We start from the raw sequence: 14795 nt of genomic DNA, 5'->3' as shown, positions 1-14795 counted from the left end.
GGGAGGAGCCTGCTAGCAGGATCGCAGCCTTGCTTGGATTGAGTAACAAATGTGTAGTAGGCATCCGTGTTTTCCTCTACATGTGTCTTCCAAGCTGAGTTGGCTGAAAATGTTGCAGTTTTGTGAAATCCACACAGAGTAGGATGCAAACACAGACTAGATAGAGAGGCAAGGTCTAGTCATGAAGCTGGAATAGAAAAAGCCACGACAGTCTTCGGCAAATAAATAAATAACTGCCCGAAATGAGGGTTAATTAACTTGCAATAAACCAACTTAACCACTTAGGGGCAGCGTTAACACAGAGTTAACATGCAAAACAAACCTGTACTTTCTCACCTGGTTAATTTAACATGCGCCGTGAATATTCATAGTGTGTGGAATCCTGCTACATCAACACAGCAAACGATGCAGTCTGTCAAAACCGGAACGCGTGGCAAGAGGAGTAACTCAGCGGGGCTCGCACGGCGCTGACTTTGATCAGTCACTGCTCCCAAACACATCCAGAGAGGAGGCAGGACTCTGCTGCTTTCCCTCCGCCGGGGTCACAGAGTGTGTTCTGTACGAAGATAAAAACCCAGAAAAAAAAATAAGACAGAAAAGAGCTTCACTTAAAATAAACATTAAAAAAATCAAACAGAAAAAAAAAGGTGTCTTTGAGAAATGCTGCTCTTGCATGCAGGAGCTGAACTCCCCATTTTATCTCTGTGGCCACATTCAGAGTCACTTTGCTCTCAGACAATACGTTTCTTTCCCTACATTGCATGCAGAAATGTCCCAGTTCCTCGGATTCCTCTGAAACATTTCCCTGCATAAAAAGGAGCCCAGACCTGTTTCAGGTATGTTTGCACTTCTAGATCAGAACACGTAAATAAAGAAAAGGTGCCTTTTTTTAGTGTGACTTGACTAACTTGAGTTAGAAAAAACCCACAGTAACATGTTTTTTATCTTTATTTATTTATCTATTTACTTTTAAAGGGGGCTAGCAGCTTGAATTCAGACTCAGGTAAACCTCATCTTACCTCAGTGTCCTTTTAACCTGAGGTACTAAAAGCACAACTTTCCCCCTGCTTGCCTTTCCTAGCACATTTACAAGCTCAGGCAGGGCTTGCCGGTGTCCCAGCCTCACCTTTACATCCCCCAGGTGCTGGGGCTGGGCTTGCACGGTGTGCCTGGTGCTCCGGGCAGCTGCTGGGGCTGCTCCCCTGGCAGTGAGTGCCAGCTCCATGCAGCACCAGAGCCCTCAGCAGTGTGCTCACGTTTGTGCTGAATTAGGCAGAGTGCAGGACAGGCAGCACGTGCCAGCTTTGTGCTCTGCGCTGCACGAGGGAGGACAGATGACACCTGATCTGGCACCGAGTGAGCTTGGTGTGGAGAGGAGATATTGAACATGGCATAAAGTTAAAGCAGGGTGGGTAAACAATATCTGATCTGGCAGAAGAAGCTGCTGGTACAAAGTTGGCCTGTCAGAACCATTAAAATAAATTCAAACCAGTGGAGTGAGTGCCACATGGCCAAAGTGCTTTTCCTGCAGTGTCAGGGAGCCCAGAGACAGATTCCCTGTGCTGTCAAACTCTGCACTTGGGAAAGGGCTTGGGAAATGTCTGCCTACCCTTGCTGGCATGCCTGTCTGAGCAACAACACTGGGATGGGTGGGGAGGCAAAGGACCAGGGGTGATCCTTCAGCCCTGGAGGATGCAGGCACAGACCTTGTCCAGCATTGCCCAGGTCCTGGCAGCTGTTTGGCAGTGGAGCCTGGCGTGACAAAGGGCTTCCCCTGGTGCAGGAGGTGGTGCTGGGGGGCTGAGGTGGAGGAGAAGAAAGATGTGCAGCACTGCTGCCAGCACTGCCTCTGCAGAGGAGGGGGGATCAGGCTCCAAAGCCATCACCCTGCCAAAAACATCAGACTGACTGAAATAAGGTCCCGCAAGGAGAGGAAGCAAGCGAGCTGTCAGAAGTGAGAGAAACAACAAGCCCACTGTACAGAATCATCCACAGACCACCCTTCTCCACTGAAGTGATATTTCTCCTTTCACCTGTCTCAAGTGGATGAAAAAAGTCAATGTTTAGGCACTTACTTCCTTTGCTTACACACTTGGAGTGTTGGCCCTGTCTTTTCTTCCAGGATGGCCAGTGCTGCCCAGGGAGATGCAGTCCCACAGCTCCTAGGAAATGGAAGGAGAATGACGGGGCTGAGTCGTCATGCATTATGCTGAATATTTACCCCTCATGCATGCTATTTTATTTTAAATCTAGCGTGTAATATGCTTTGCATCTAGCGTGTTGCTCTTGTGTGTTTTTCCCTTGCCCTGCCTGTCTCTTGCTGGCAGCTGCCATCGTGAAACAAAAGGCAGCTGCCAGTTTGAGTGAACATCTCTCTTTCTCACTCACTCTTGTGCCTCTTGCTCTTGGAGCTGATGCAAAAGCGCTTCGCAGACTGGGTGGCAGGCACTGGTGCAAGGGGGGTTTGCTGCCCTTGGGATGCTTGAGCATGCAGTGCCTCTGAGACTCTGCCAGAGCCCAAAGCCGTGTTCAGGCTCTTGAGCCTGGCTCAGCAGTACCAGGAGACAAGCAGCTGTGGCTCTGCCAGCACACCAGCTCAAGCTATCTCCATCGCAGCAATTGCCCATTTCACAGGATTTGATTATGCTGCTTTTGGCAAAGGTGATGGTTTATTAAATGCCACTTTGGTCTTCTGCTCCAAGATGTGTAATCAAAGGCAGGGATCTCTTGCTCCAAACTAATGGTGTTCCTACATAATCTGAAAAAAGTCTGAAATAAGCAAGACTGAACTGAAACAGCATTTGGAAGAAGAAATTTTCCTATGCCAAATTAAAGTAACATGGGGAGAAAGCAGGAGGAGATGCCAGGACCCAGGCCCCGAGGCCAGCTGTGGGCCCTGGATGCTGCAGTCCTTTGGCCAGTGATTCTGTGCAGAGTGAGAAGCTGCTGTGTGTGAGAGCCTCCAGAACTCAACCAGGGTCCTTATTCCTTGGCTCCTCCTATGACTCTATAACTTCATGTTCTAGGAGATTCTGGAAACCATCAGAGGGGCCAGTTCAGCTGTTTTTTCCAGAGCTGGAAAGAGATATTTTTTCTTTTCTTAGGAGCCTTTCCCCTGAGCTATAATGAAAACATGCTTTGGGAAAACAAGCTGAACTCTTGACTGCTGTAAATAGCCATGGGCTGGGTCACGCCTCTGGGAAGGGACTGTGTCCTGCTGGGAGAGCAGCAGGGATGAACTGAGTTTGCTGGAGCTGTGGTCACTGCCATGTGCTCTGTATTTTATCTCTCTGGGCAGTGGTGAGGGGTCTGGGGAAGAGGGTGAGGCACAACAGGCAGGGAGGTTGTAGGAGATCAAGCAGGACTCCAAATGTTAGGGTAAAATGAAAAAGCCGAATAAATGCAAGTCTCAGCTCCAATCAGGAAAGTTAAGAAATGAGATCTGAAACACCCTCCTGGGAGTCTCGTGTGTGCTGAAGAAGAATACTGAAATAAATCCTCATGCAAGCTCTATCACTCTGATTGTCAGAGAAACTGAGCCCTTGCTCCTTTCCTTTGTGACAGTTTTCTTTCAGACAGCTCCTGGGTTTTTTGTTGCATGGCTTTTTATTTCTTTTTAATTTTCATAATAGGAATGGGTATTCTCATGTCACTCATTGTAAGCTTCTTTGTGGAAATTATGGACTTGTTCATAGGGACAGTTTGGAGAGATCCTGGTTTGTCTGATTTCCTGACATTGTTTTCCTAAAACACAGAATTAAGCCAGGAAAAGAAGCTGCAGAGGATAGGTCTGGAGTTCCTGAGGAGCTGTCAGGGCAGGTGAGAAATCACAAGTGCAGGTGAGAAGGTTGTGATTTTTGTAAATTAACAGTAAGCTATATTTCCCAACTGAAGATGATTTCCTCTAGATTAAGCAGGATTGCAAACAAACAAAGAATAAAAATTTATGTCCATGAGCAAAAGAGGGTATCTGGCACTGCTTTGTGTACTGACCTACCTCTCAGAAAGGCAGGTGGGCACTGCAGGAAAACAGGAAACACTTCCACCTGAGCCACTGTAATACCCTCACCAGAGCTCCTGGATGAGTCTAGAGGTTTTTTCTACTTCCAAAACTACACAGAAAGTAGAGTTTATGGCAATGTTTCCAGTTTGATTTATATGAGACACCCTGTAGTAAGTGGATTGTGAAGAAGCAGCAGCTTAAATGAACAGCTGGATGCCTTCAGGCTCCACTGTGGCCCCGTGCTCTTGTGCTCTGATATGCCACAGTTGTGCTGCAAGAGCACCAGAGTCCCACTGCCAGGAACTCTGTGGCTGGGACAGGATATAGGGCAGTGGCTGCCCTAATCCACTCATCAGTTATAGCACAGGTGAAACGTGGTCCTGCTCTGAAAACTGTACATTTATTTTAACTCCTGCAACACTGATGAGTTAACACAGCTGTGATAGAAAGTAGATGAGACAAATCCTTTTCCTTTGCCACCATCTGCATTTGGCAAGCCAGGACTGACAGCTGGGCCAAATCCTGCTCCTGAATGCCAATCCTTTCCATTGCTTTGGGTTCTCCTCTCTGCCAGCTAAGGAGCTTTTCCTGATTTCCCTTTAGGGACCCCTGTTTAGCAGTAATCCCAGGTTCTGCTACAGGGGCAGGATTCTGGGGCAGTCCCCCCGCCCCAAGCACAGCTTCCTTTTCCAGCTCAAACTACACTGCTGAAGTGGCCTGCCCCTTTGCTTAAGTGATAATAACCATTACAAAAGGATTCTAGAACATCTTCATAAAAGGCAGAAACACATAACTCCTCTATCTTTCCTCAAAACTTTGCACCCAGATTTTCTGTAATCCTGCCTTGGTCTATCTCGTCTCCAGTCTCTGTTGAACCAGTCCTGCCCTGCTGGTGGTTGAGGAGTTCCCTCATTCCCAAGCAGAGAGGAAACATTCTGTGCTCTGCTGTCTCTGTCTGGGAGGTCTCAGCTCTTGCACCTCTGCCTCACCATTGCTCTGGTTTCCCTTCCAGGACCCTCTGTCCCAGGTGCTCTACAAAAGGACCTCCCTGACCCCTTTCTTCTTGTCCCCTCTTTGCTGCCTGTGCCTGCCTCCCCAGGCTGGGGTTTCACCCCTTTGTCCTCCCAGTGCACATTTGGTCACCTTGGGCACTGGCAGAGGGCAGCCACAGGCCCCTGAGCAAGGTTGGTTCATTCTGTGGCAAACATCTCCGGGCTGATCTCAGAGACAGGAGGATCTGAGGGATGCTCTTATAGAGGGAGGGAGGGTTCTAGCCATGATGCACTGGGGTGGACACAGATCCTGGAAGAATTTACCTCACTCCTGCTTGGACCTCTGCACATCCTGGTGAGAGACACTGCTGAAAAACAGAATGAAAGCCACCTGCTTCCTTCTCCTCCTGACACTCCTTGCTCAGTGAGGAAGTAGCTTATGTATGACTGACTGCCCCTGTGAAAGGGAGATAAAATCACTCACTGCACTCAGATGGAGAGTCAGGAGTGACAATGAGGATGAATTGAGCTTCCACCTCCTAAAACAATTCCATAGTCTTTCCCTCACCAGGACATCAACCGAGAAAATATATTTCTTCTTCTACAACCCTTTACTTGCCACTTCTTCAGCTGCAACTAAGGCGTTCCTGGAAACACAGAAGCAGCCTCTGATGAAGCCCATCCTGGGGTTTTCCAGTAGTCATTTGCCAAGCAAGGACATGAGGTTTCTGCAGAGTCTCAGATCCCCCTCCTGCCCCCACTCATGTTCCCAGGCTACTGGGGTGATGCAGGTCCTTTGGGACCTGCTCATTGCTATGTCCTGAGCCCTGGAGGGATCAGCAGCAGATCATGCTGCTCACATCCTGAGATGCCCTCTGCCACACAGACCCAAAGAGCCACTTTCAGCCTGGGGCTCAATATGAAGTTTTGAGGTCAGGTCCTCCCTGCCAGCAAAATAAGCTCTCCTTACCCTTTTGTGTTTTCAGCTTTTAACTAAAGCAAGTTGGGGTAGACCTTGAATTCTCTTTTGATGTCAGGGAGAAGGATTTGAGATCATTACAAGCTATGAATACCCAAAAACATTGGAGAAGACACCAGAAAATGCCAATTACTTCAAGGCTGGAGGAGATCCAGACTGTCTGCATTCACAGTGGGACTGACAGCAGCCAGCCATGCAATCTGGGCAATCCCAAGCTCTCCTGTCACACAGTAATGGTCCTTCCAGACACTGGGGTGGATGATAGCCTGGGTTATGCAGCTGGGTAAAGCCCAGGTACACAATGAGATGTAAAAACCTCACCAGAAAGCAAACAAGAGCAGACACAGTGCAGGACACTTGAGAGCCCTGAGTTATGGGGGTCTGGATCACACAGCTAGGGCAGGTTCACTTCCAAAAGGCCCCAGCAATGAGACCCTTTTCTGGGAGGTTTAGAGCTCACAGTGACAACAGGCTGCCACTCAGAAATGCTCTGCAGTGGGCTGTGAGGACACAGAGCTGAAGCAGAGTAACAGTGAAGAAACCAAGCCTCAGCCATCTGTAAATCTCATCAAACCATGGAAATCCCCTCTTTTTCTCCACTAAAAGGCTCTCTTGTGTTGGGAAGAGGAAGGCTGAGCTGTTGATCTCAGCGTTGAGGCATCCCTTTTAAGATTCCCTATAACATCCCATTTTTCATCTCTACCCCCAACCCGAGACCTTGCCTGCCTCCTGGAAATGCACTGGCAAGGTTGAATTTCGAGAGCTCTCTTGTGGCTCTCACTCACATGTCATCCTTCAGAAAGAAAGCAGGAACTGGGGGTGTTGAGGGCGAGGATGCAAACAGGCTGTGCATGCCTGGTGGTTGGTTAGTGGGTGGCCAAAGCTTGCTCTGCCTGAGCTGGGCTCCTGCTCCGGCCAAGTCAAGAGCCCTGCCTGGCAGGGCCTGACCTCGCTGCGATTTCAGCCTCCGTTCTCAGCATCTGACCTGTGGAGTTTTCACTACGAAGATGAGAGGAGGGCGGGGAAGAAACCCGCACAAAGCCTCCTATAAAAAGCCAAACTTCCCAAGCCAAAGCCAATAAAAATCTTCCCAGCTGTTCCCGCTCCTCCGAGCCAGCCCGGGCAACAGAACGCTTCCCGCAAGGCGCGGAGCCGCGGGGCGCCGTGGCCGTGGGCCGGGGCAGGGACCGAGGCGAGGGTCCCGCTGCGGGGTCCCTCCTGAACGGGGGGCCCGGGGGAGCAGAGGTGCCTGCCAGGGGCTGACTCAGCGGGACACAGCGGCTTGTGTAACCTCCAGCAATCCATTATTACAAAGGGGCTTTCAGGAGCTCCTCCGTGCCAGGCACAGCGAGGGTTATTGATTGAGGAGACAGTGCAAATGCACAGAGAGGCTCCATCCATTAGGGCCGCTGCTCTCCACCAATTAGAAAAAAATCATTACTCAGCAGCCATCAATGGGCTCTGCACAGTGCTGGAGTGCATGCATTCAATCTATCTTCTCCCACCTCCCTGAAAACTTAATGACAACTATTAGAGCTCCGCTGAATGCCCGGTGTGTACAGAAGCAAAGATTCATTTGGTAATCTTAGTAATTACGACGCCATAGGAGGACACATGCTAAATTCAAACAAGGGTGTGAGGGGGAGCCGAGGGGGGAAGAGCCTGAATTCCTGTGTTGTGAGAGCCCTTGTCTTGCTCAGCCTCCCATTCCTTCCCACTCACCTGCTGCCTCCCCTCCCCTTCTCCCACAGCCTCTTGTGGGTTTTCTGGACTCACTTTTCTGCCTTTTTTTTTCCTGCCCCCTCCCCAAAAGGGAAACAAAATTTTGTAAAAGTAAATTGAAGTGGGGAGGCTTGGAAAATGTTTGAGACCTCTGGATGAGGCAAAAGCCTGGCAACGCTGTTTGACAGCACTGCCCTGAGCGATTGAGGAGGCAAATTCCCATTTACAAAAGCCCATAGCACTGCTCTGGAGCCCTGCTGGCATAACACAGGCAGGGTGCAATTTATTTACTCTGCCACAGGCCTCTCCCCACCCCACCCCGCCACCCAGCCTTTTCATTTACACACATCAGGACTGAGCTGAGCGAGACCCTCGTCTCTCCCCTTGCCAATGCACGTCACTCCGAGTTATGGGGAAAGCAAAGTCCCAGGAGGGAATTTTTGGAAGAGCTCAAGGATGGATGTGACATGTCATTGAAGCTGAAAGGAGCAGTTACTTACAAGCAGTGGAGCTTTCCACAGGCCAGTCTGGGAGGAGGTAAGTCATCATTATCTGAGGGGCACTGACGGTGCTCATCAGCAGCCAGAGCCTGGGATGGCCACACAGTGTTCAACACCTCTCCTCCCAGCAGAGGAACACCCACCACACCCCTGGACACCGTGCAGCTGGCAGATCTCATCAGGGTAAGGGACAGATAGAAGAACAATATTCCTGTTTCCTTTTTTGTGCCCTCCACAGCAGCTGATCCTGCCAGAGCCAGCTTGCACCAGCCTGTCCCAAGGGGAAGTCAGCAGTGAAGGAGAAATCGTGCTCCCAGTGCCTGCTTCAGTCAAGCTTGCAGGCTGATCTTGCAGGGCATGGGGGAGATGGGTCACCACATCTCTGGAGCCACCCTCGACTTGTCTGGGCTCAAGACATTAGCCCTGAGCATCAGAGCTACGAGAAGTCTTGATAGCAATAAAGAGTGCTTAATTTTCAGCTGGGCTTAAAACCATGACAACAGCACAAGGTGTCTTTGAACTTTGTGTGTACTCCTTCATCTTCTTCACATGGACTCATTATAGGAAGAATGCAAAAGTTCCTACAACACCCAGCAAATGGAAAAAACATGTCAAAGGCAAAATGGTACAGACAATCATAGGAGAATCAGAGAAAAGGGAAGTAAATCCCAAAGACTCTACTCAATTTTTATTTTGGTTTTACTCAGGGGAGGTATTTTTAAGTTCAGCAAGATTTATTAAGCACAGAGTGAAGACTTCAGACTTCAGTGGGTTGCTAAGGAAAATGTAACCTCCAAACTTTCTCAGAAGTAAAAATAGAAGGTATTAAAGTATTCAGTGGAGAGAATAATCTTTCTCCTCTGTACATGAAGTATGAGAAGGGTACTAAGGGAAAGGTTACTCATCTGCCATGCTACACAACTTAGGACAGGCAGAGAGAGCCCTTTTGTTGCTGAAGGCCAAACAGGCCTTCAAAAACCTTGGGTAAGTAAGGTATTAACATCCTCCTTAATGTTATCCAGCAACAATGGTGAACAAACACAAGTGGTAAAAGCCACAGTGTGAGTACCTCTCACAGAGGGCTGTGGATCACATGGCAGGATGTACCCTTGTAAAGTCAGCAGATGTGACTCTGCCCTGATGAACCTCTTACATCTGCAACTAAGTGGCTTTTAATGTTAATAAAGAATGAATTCTCAGCCAAGCAAAAAGGCACATCTTGGTAAAATGCAATGACAAGAAAAGCATGTGCAAGGCGCCAGGAAGAAAAGGAGAGATGGACTGCATCACAAAACCCTCCAACCCTTCTCGTGTTCCTTCCCCCATGCACTGACACAAGACACAGCCCACCTCCCTTCCTGTGCTTTGTCTGGGGAGAGCCCCCGTGGCAGGGACGCTGGGAACAGAGAGACCACAGCAACCAGATCAAAAGACAGGTGTCTCCATGATTCCTATCCAGCCATCCCTGACCTTGAGGCATCCAGCGTGAATCAGAGGCAGGAAGGGCAATGTGTGAGAGTCCATCTGATCTCCTGCTCATGGGGAAGGTGCTGGCAGCCACCAGGCGGGTTGTGGATCCGGCCATCTGCCACAGACACGGAGTGAGGGGAGGTCCAGCTGGCAAACAGGCTGGTGCCAGGCTGGCCCCTGAAAGAGTGAGGAAGGCCTGCAGGTCCAGCACAGATGGTCCCAGGAGAACGAGGAATTGCTCAGACATGGAGTTTCTCTCTGTGCCTCTGGTACATGATGGAGACCAGGCTCACAGGTGAGCCAAGTGAGATGTTCTGCTGCTCAGGTAGTGTCACTCTAGGACACGTGAAAGCACAACGTGAGCCGCTGCTATTGCAAAGGTGAAAAAGAGCAAGTTTATTTTCTGACTCCAGCATTTACACTTTTCCAAAAGTGATAGTGGATTGGAGGGTGAATGTGCCACCTCTCCAATGACATTGGACAAACTACCAGTATATCAAATATCTCCGCCTCTATGGAGGAATGCAAAACAATAGATTGTTTACAGAAAGTTGTGTGAGAAAATTCTCTACAAGAATGTAAACTCAGAAGGCTTTAGAAAATCTTAATAATCAGGGCAACAAGGTAAAATGTTAGGTTAGAGTTCTAAGCAGCATCTTGGCCCTTGTCCTTATTACCAAAAGCCATGGAATTGCTTTCCCTGCTTAGCCAGGAGCAGGCAGAGCTGTGCTCTCTGGTATGTACAGCTTTACTTATCCAAAAAACCTCGACCTCTGCCCTTTGGTATTCCTTGTGAGGACCTCAGCAGTGGGGAGAGGGTGAAAAAGCAGGTACTGAATCTGGGCATTTTCTATAAACTACTCTGGCTCTGGAGGATGAAGGAGGATATATCAGATCCTTTGACCAGGGGCCACTTGTTATGTTTCTGTGACACTGGTGCTCAGGTAATGGTGTAGAGGATGATCACCTAGAATACATATGCTGAGCTATTTGCTTAAGCTACAGAGTCACTTGGGCACCATTATCAGGAGGAAAGCCATGAGCTCCTCTGCCAAGAAACTATTGATAATGCCCTTGAAGACAAATCTTAAAGCTCTAGGCCCATTTGCTGAGCCTCTTTCTCCACATATTAAGAGTGATTATAGTATTTAAGGAGTAAAGACAGTAAGATTTAGGGTCATAGTTTAAAAAACTCCAACTCAATAATGACACAAAGCCAAAGATGGAGAAGAGGCACCCATATTACAACAAATACTCAAAATATGGCAATTTCACAGGTTTTCCATAGTTAAGATTATTTTGCTCTTGACTATCTAAACAAAAAGATGACTCCACCATAAATCAGATAGTGAAAATGCTGCTGAGATGTTCTTCAGTGTGTGCCTGGTGATAGCGAGCAATTTAATCTCCAAGGATTTAATTCATACTAAATGATGGATGCATGTCCTGAATGTCTTCTAATGAGGTGACATTTGCCCAGATTTTCTTCCTTTAATACCATAGCTGTTCAAAGAAGCTGGAAAAAGAAATCTGCCCATGGGCTACCTGCAGATATAAGACAGTGTTTTGAAACTGTACAGTGTCCTTTGTTGTTTTGCAGGATGCTCTGGATGATGCATTTTCAGTGTATTTATTTACATTTGGAATAAAGTCCTCTTGGTGGTCCTATCCTATCCCATTTGGAAATACTTCAAGCTCTTGTGGCTTCTTTTCAGAGTTCTTTTGCCTTTCATTTTAGACTTAAAATATTCATGGATTTTTTGATATTTCTTGGTGATTAAACTGCTCCTTTTGGGTCCCTGAAATATTTTCATCAGAGAAAATATTTCTGCTATGGCAGGCTAGACCTGAGCCTTGTTTTGGTGGGATCATTGCTTAGGTGTCTTCCCCTCAATCCTTTCAATATTTACAAGCTCTCTTAGCTGCAATATATTTCTTTTTCTCCTAGAAAAGCACGTCCTCTTTCTATAATTTCCTTTTGCCACCTACTGATCGTTTTCCTATCTGTCAGCCATTTACAACTCCCTCTCATCTCATACTTTCTCTCATCCCACTCCACTGTGCTTTTGTCAGTCATTCCTTGTCTTCCCTAGCTCTTCTTCTGTTTCTGTATCTTCTGCTTCCCTCCCTCACCATCAAGGCATCCCTTTGGTAACAGATGTCCCTCTGCCTCCTCTGCACTGTGACTGTGTCCCAGAAGTACCTGAGTTGCTGCTCTTTGTAGGTCTTCTCATCTTTTTATCTTCTCTTGGCCCTCAGCAGAAATTCCCTAAGTGTCTGTTGTTCCTTTGGACCAAAGGCAAAGCCACCCCAGCATCCTCCAATCCTCTCCTTGTGTGAGCTGCTTGTGGAGAGCTCAGGGGGAGCATGCAGCTCCATCCCTTCTCAGCACAAGGAAGGACCTTCCTGGCCTTGGACCCTATGGAGAAGAGGAGGAATGAAAGACAAGCTGGCTCTTTTCAGGCTTCTCACCTCTGCCTCACTCTTCCTCACGTCCCCCAGCCTGCCCTGCAGATACCAGCTGTCATTTACCTCAGATCATTTGGACAATCAGCACTAACCAGCTGCTTCATCTCTATTTACCTTGGGGAGATTGCTGCTTCTATGTCAGGCCTGAAGGAGTGCTTGCATTCCCCAAAGCTGGGTTGTTTTCTTCAGATATACTATTTTGTTTAATGAAAGGTAATACCTGTGCCTACATCTCTTTGACCCTTTTTGGCAAAGACACACTGAGGTACAATTTCCCTGGCTTCCTCCCTGAGAAACATTTGTTTTGTCTCCTCTCTTCCACTCAAAGAGAGTCTTCTCAGAGAAGACAGGCTTCAAGCCATCTTTCTGGAAGCAACATCCCTGTTCTGTCTCTCCTGCTGGTAAAATTCCTGTCACTGGAAGGGCCCCTACCACACTGTCATGAGCAGGTCACACGTCAGCTGTCTAGAAAACCAGGCAGACTATTTCCTTCCAGCTGAGATATGAGGACTACCTGCTGCCACAGTAGGAGAATACTTCCAAAGTAGTTGGCTGGAAAATACTACTACCAAACTCATCCCAATGCTCCCACGGGGTTTGAAGTAGTGATGGCAAATGCAATTAGACCATGGCAGGATTGCAATCTGAAAATTGTGCTCTACCCAATACTACCAAAATTACTGGGTGCTGAGGCCACAAAATCCAAGAGACTCATTTTGTGTTCTGCTTTTTTGTCTCTCTTCTGCTGACTCTAGGGAGTCCTGGTCATGGAGACTGGCCTCTGCTGCTCCTCTTTTTCCCTTTTTCCTCTTTTTCTCCAACAAAGTTGGGTGTGGACAGAGCCCATGGGCAGGCAGGAGACCAAGGGGAGAGTGGGTGAGGGAGAGGATTACCCTGAGGAAGGGAGTTGCCAGTGTCTGAGGGTTGGGGTGTGAAGGGAAGGAGAGGCTGCACCAAGCCTCCAGTGCCACGTGCCCCACAGGTTTTGCCAGGTGATGCAGACTCTCAGGAAGCGTTTCACTGCCCCTGTAAAGTGAACTAACTAAGCAGTAGGAACTAGGGAGGGATAAAAAGTGAGACTTGGCTTCACCTGGACCTTCTCAGCTTAAACCTTTGTCCTAGAGGCTCAGCAAAAGCTTAATGCTTGATGGTGCTGTGGCCCTTCTCTCGGTATCGGTGTCATGAAAGATTCAAATGGCATTGTCCACCTACAAAGCTTTTGCAGAATGAATCAGTTTTCCTATGTGCCTGACTTGACACACATTCCCTGACCACTTGGAGGTCACAAATTTAATTAAACCTCAGTGAATAGTAGCAGACCTCACAGAAATAAAGGCCTTAATCCAATCAAGCCACATTTGTACTCCCTGTACAGCATCAAGCACGACCAAAGCAGAAGGGACAGACCGTGGCGAGCTAGAAGGGCCCCAAGAAGTTCCTCTGTACAGCGCCATTTATGGATGATAATGTGATTGTGACACTTGCAGACAATACCAGCAATTTCTCAAACAGGAGGTCCAAGGCTTGGTATTATCATGCTCAGCTAGTGCCAGAAACATGGGAAAGATCAGAGCTAGTTCTGGGAGTAAAATGCCTATGGCTCACAGGAGAGCTATCATTTGTCAAGTGGAGATCAACTTCAACAGCAGCTGGTACAAACCTCTCACCAAAATCACAGCATTGTTTGTTTCAGTCACATTTGGGGGAAACTCATCCACACTTTTCTATTAAAATAAAAATAAAATAGGGAAAAGCAGAAGCAGCTTGTTGTCCTAGGAAGTGCTTTTAATCTGCCTGTGCAATAGTAATTAATTTTGCATAACGTCTCATGCTGCATTCCCACCCTGGAGGAGGCAATGCTTGATGTGTGGGCCAGGTGATTCACTGGTGATCAGAGGAGCCAGCTGTAATTTTTTATGGAGCTGACAGAAAAGTCTACTGAAATTTTGAGAGGAGGAAAATGTGACAATGTCATCATAAGTTGCTCTTCTTCAACATATGCATCAGCCAACATTTGCAGAGTGTTGACATTTTAGCAAGGAATGGGCAATTCCTTTGCTAAAGAATTCTCAAAATTCACCCCAGTTATAAAATTCCTACTATCCTGGTATAGTAAATTTCATTAATCAGATTAAGGAAGATTCATTCTTCAAGTAGAATTGTAGGGGGTTTTGAAGCATTTTCTGGGTGTTGCTGTCAGAATATTAGTAAATTCTGCCTTAACAGTATACAGGTAAAAACCAAACTATAACAGGAGCGAGATAGGTATGCAGAGGCAGGGGCTGGTTCCTGAAAACAGGTCCTAGTTAGGAGAAATGGCATTTGAAATGGGTAGCAAGGCAGTGTTAAAGGATCTCATTGCTGGATACCTCAAGGGAAGGTAGTAACTAAGAACTGTGTGCTTCACAGAAGCCTCCATCCATCCTACTCAGAAACCAGGCCAGAAAATGGAATGGGAATTGTTCCAACTCCTTGTTACTCTGACTGCAGTAGTAGATAGATAGCATTTTGATCTTGCTGTTTAATGCTCTACAGAGAGTAAAAGATGGTGCTTGTCCCAAAACTTTTGTAATGGAAAGGAATAATGACATTGGAGGGAAAGCACAACTTTTGCTTCATGTTTTTTGTAGGCAGAGCTGAAGTTTTGCTGCAACTTTCCT

General features: G+C 47.5%; 1 long non-coding RNA gene across 3 annotated transcripts in view; it reads right to left on the bottom strand.

Moving 5' to 3' along the window:
* The window catches only part of LOC110483237 (uncharacterized), a 61632-nt gene extending 52439 nt beyond the window's left edge, over window positions 1-9193 (bottom strand). For 2 of the 3 annotated variants that reach the window (XR_014956895.1, XR_002467536.3), the window contains exon 1: window positions 337-2069. This is a non-coding gene — a long non-coding RNA (uncharacterized LOC110483237). The other variant, XR_014956896.1, reaches the window with a different exon arrangement.
* Between the last annotated feature and the right edge of the window lie 5602 nt (window positions 9194-14795).

This window comes from Lonchura striata, chromosome 1 (genome assembly GCF_050655825.1).
Source record: "Lonchura striata isolate lonStrDom1 chromosome 1, ASM5065582v1, whole genome shotgun sequence".
Classification (NCBI taxonomy): domain Eukaryota; kingdom Metazoa; phylum Chordata; class Aves; order Passeriformes; family Estrildidae; genus Lonchura; species Lonchura striata.
Note: the sequence above shows the minus strand (reverse complement) of the source record. Positions and strands in the feature narration are given on the sequence as shown.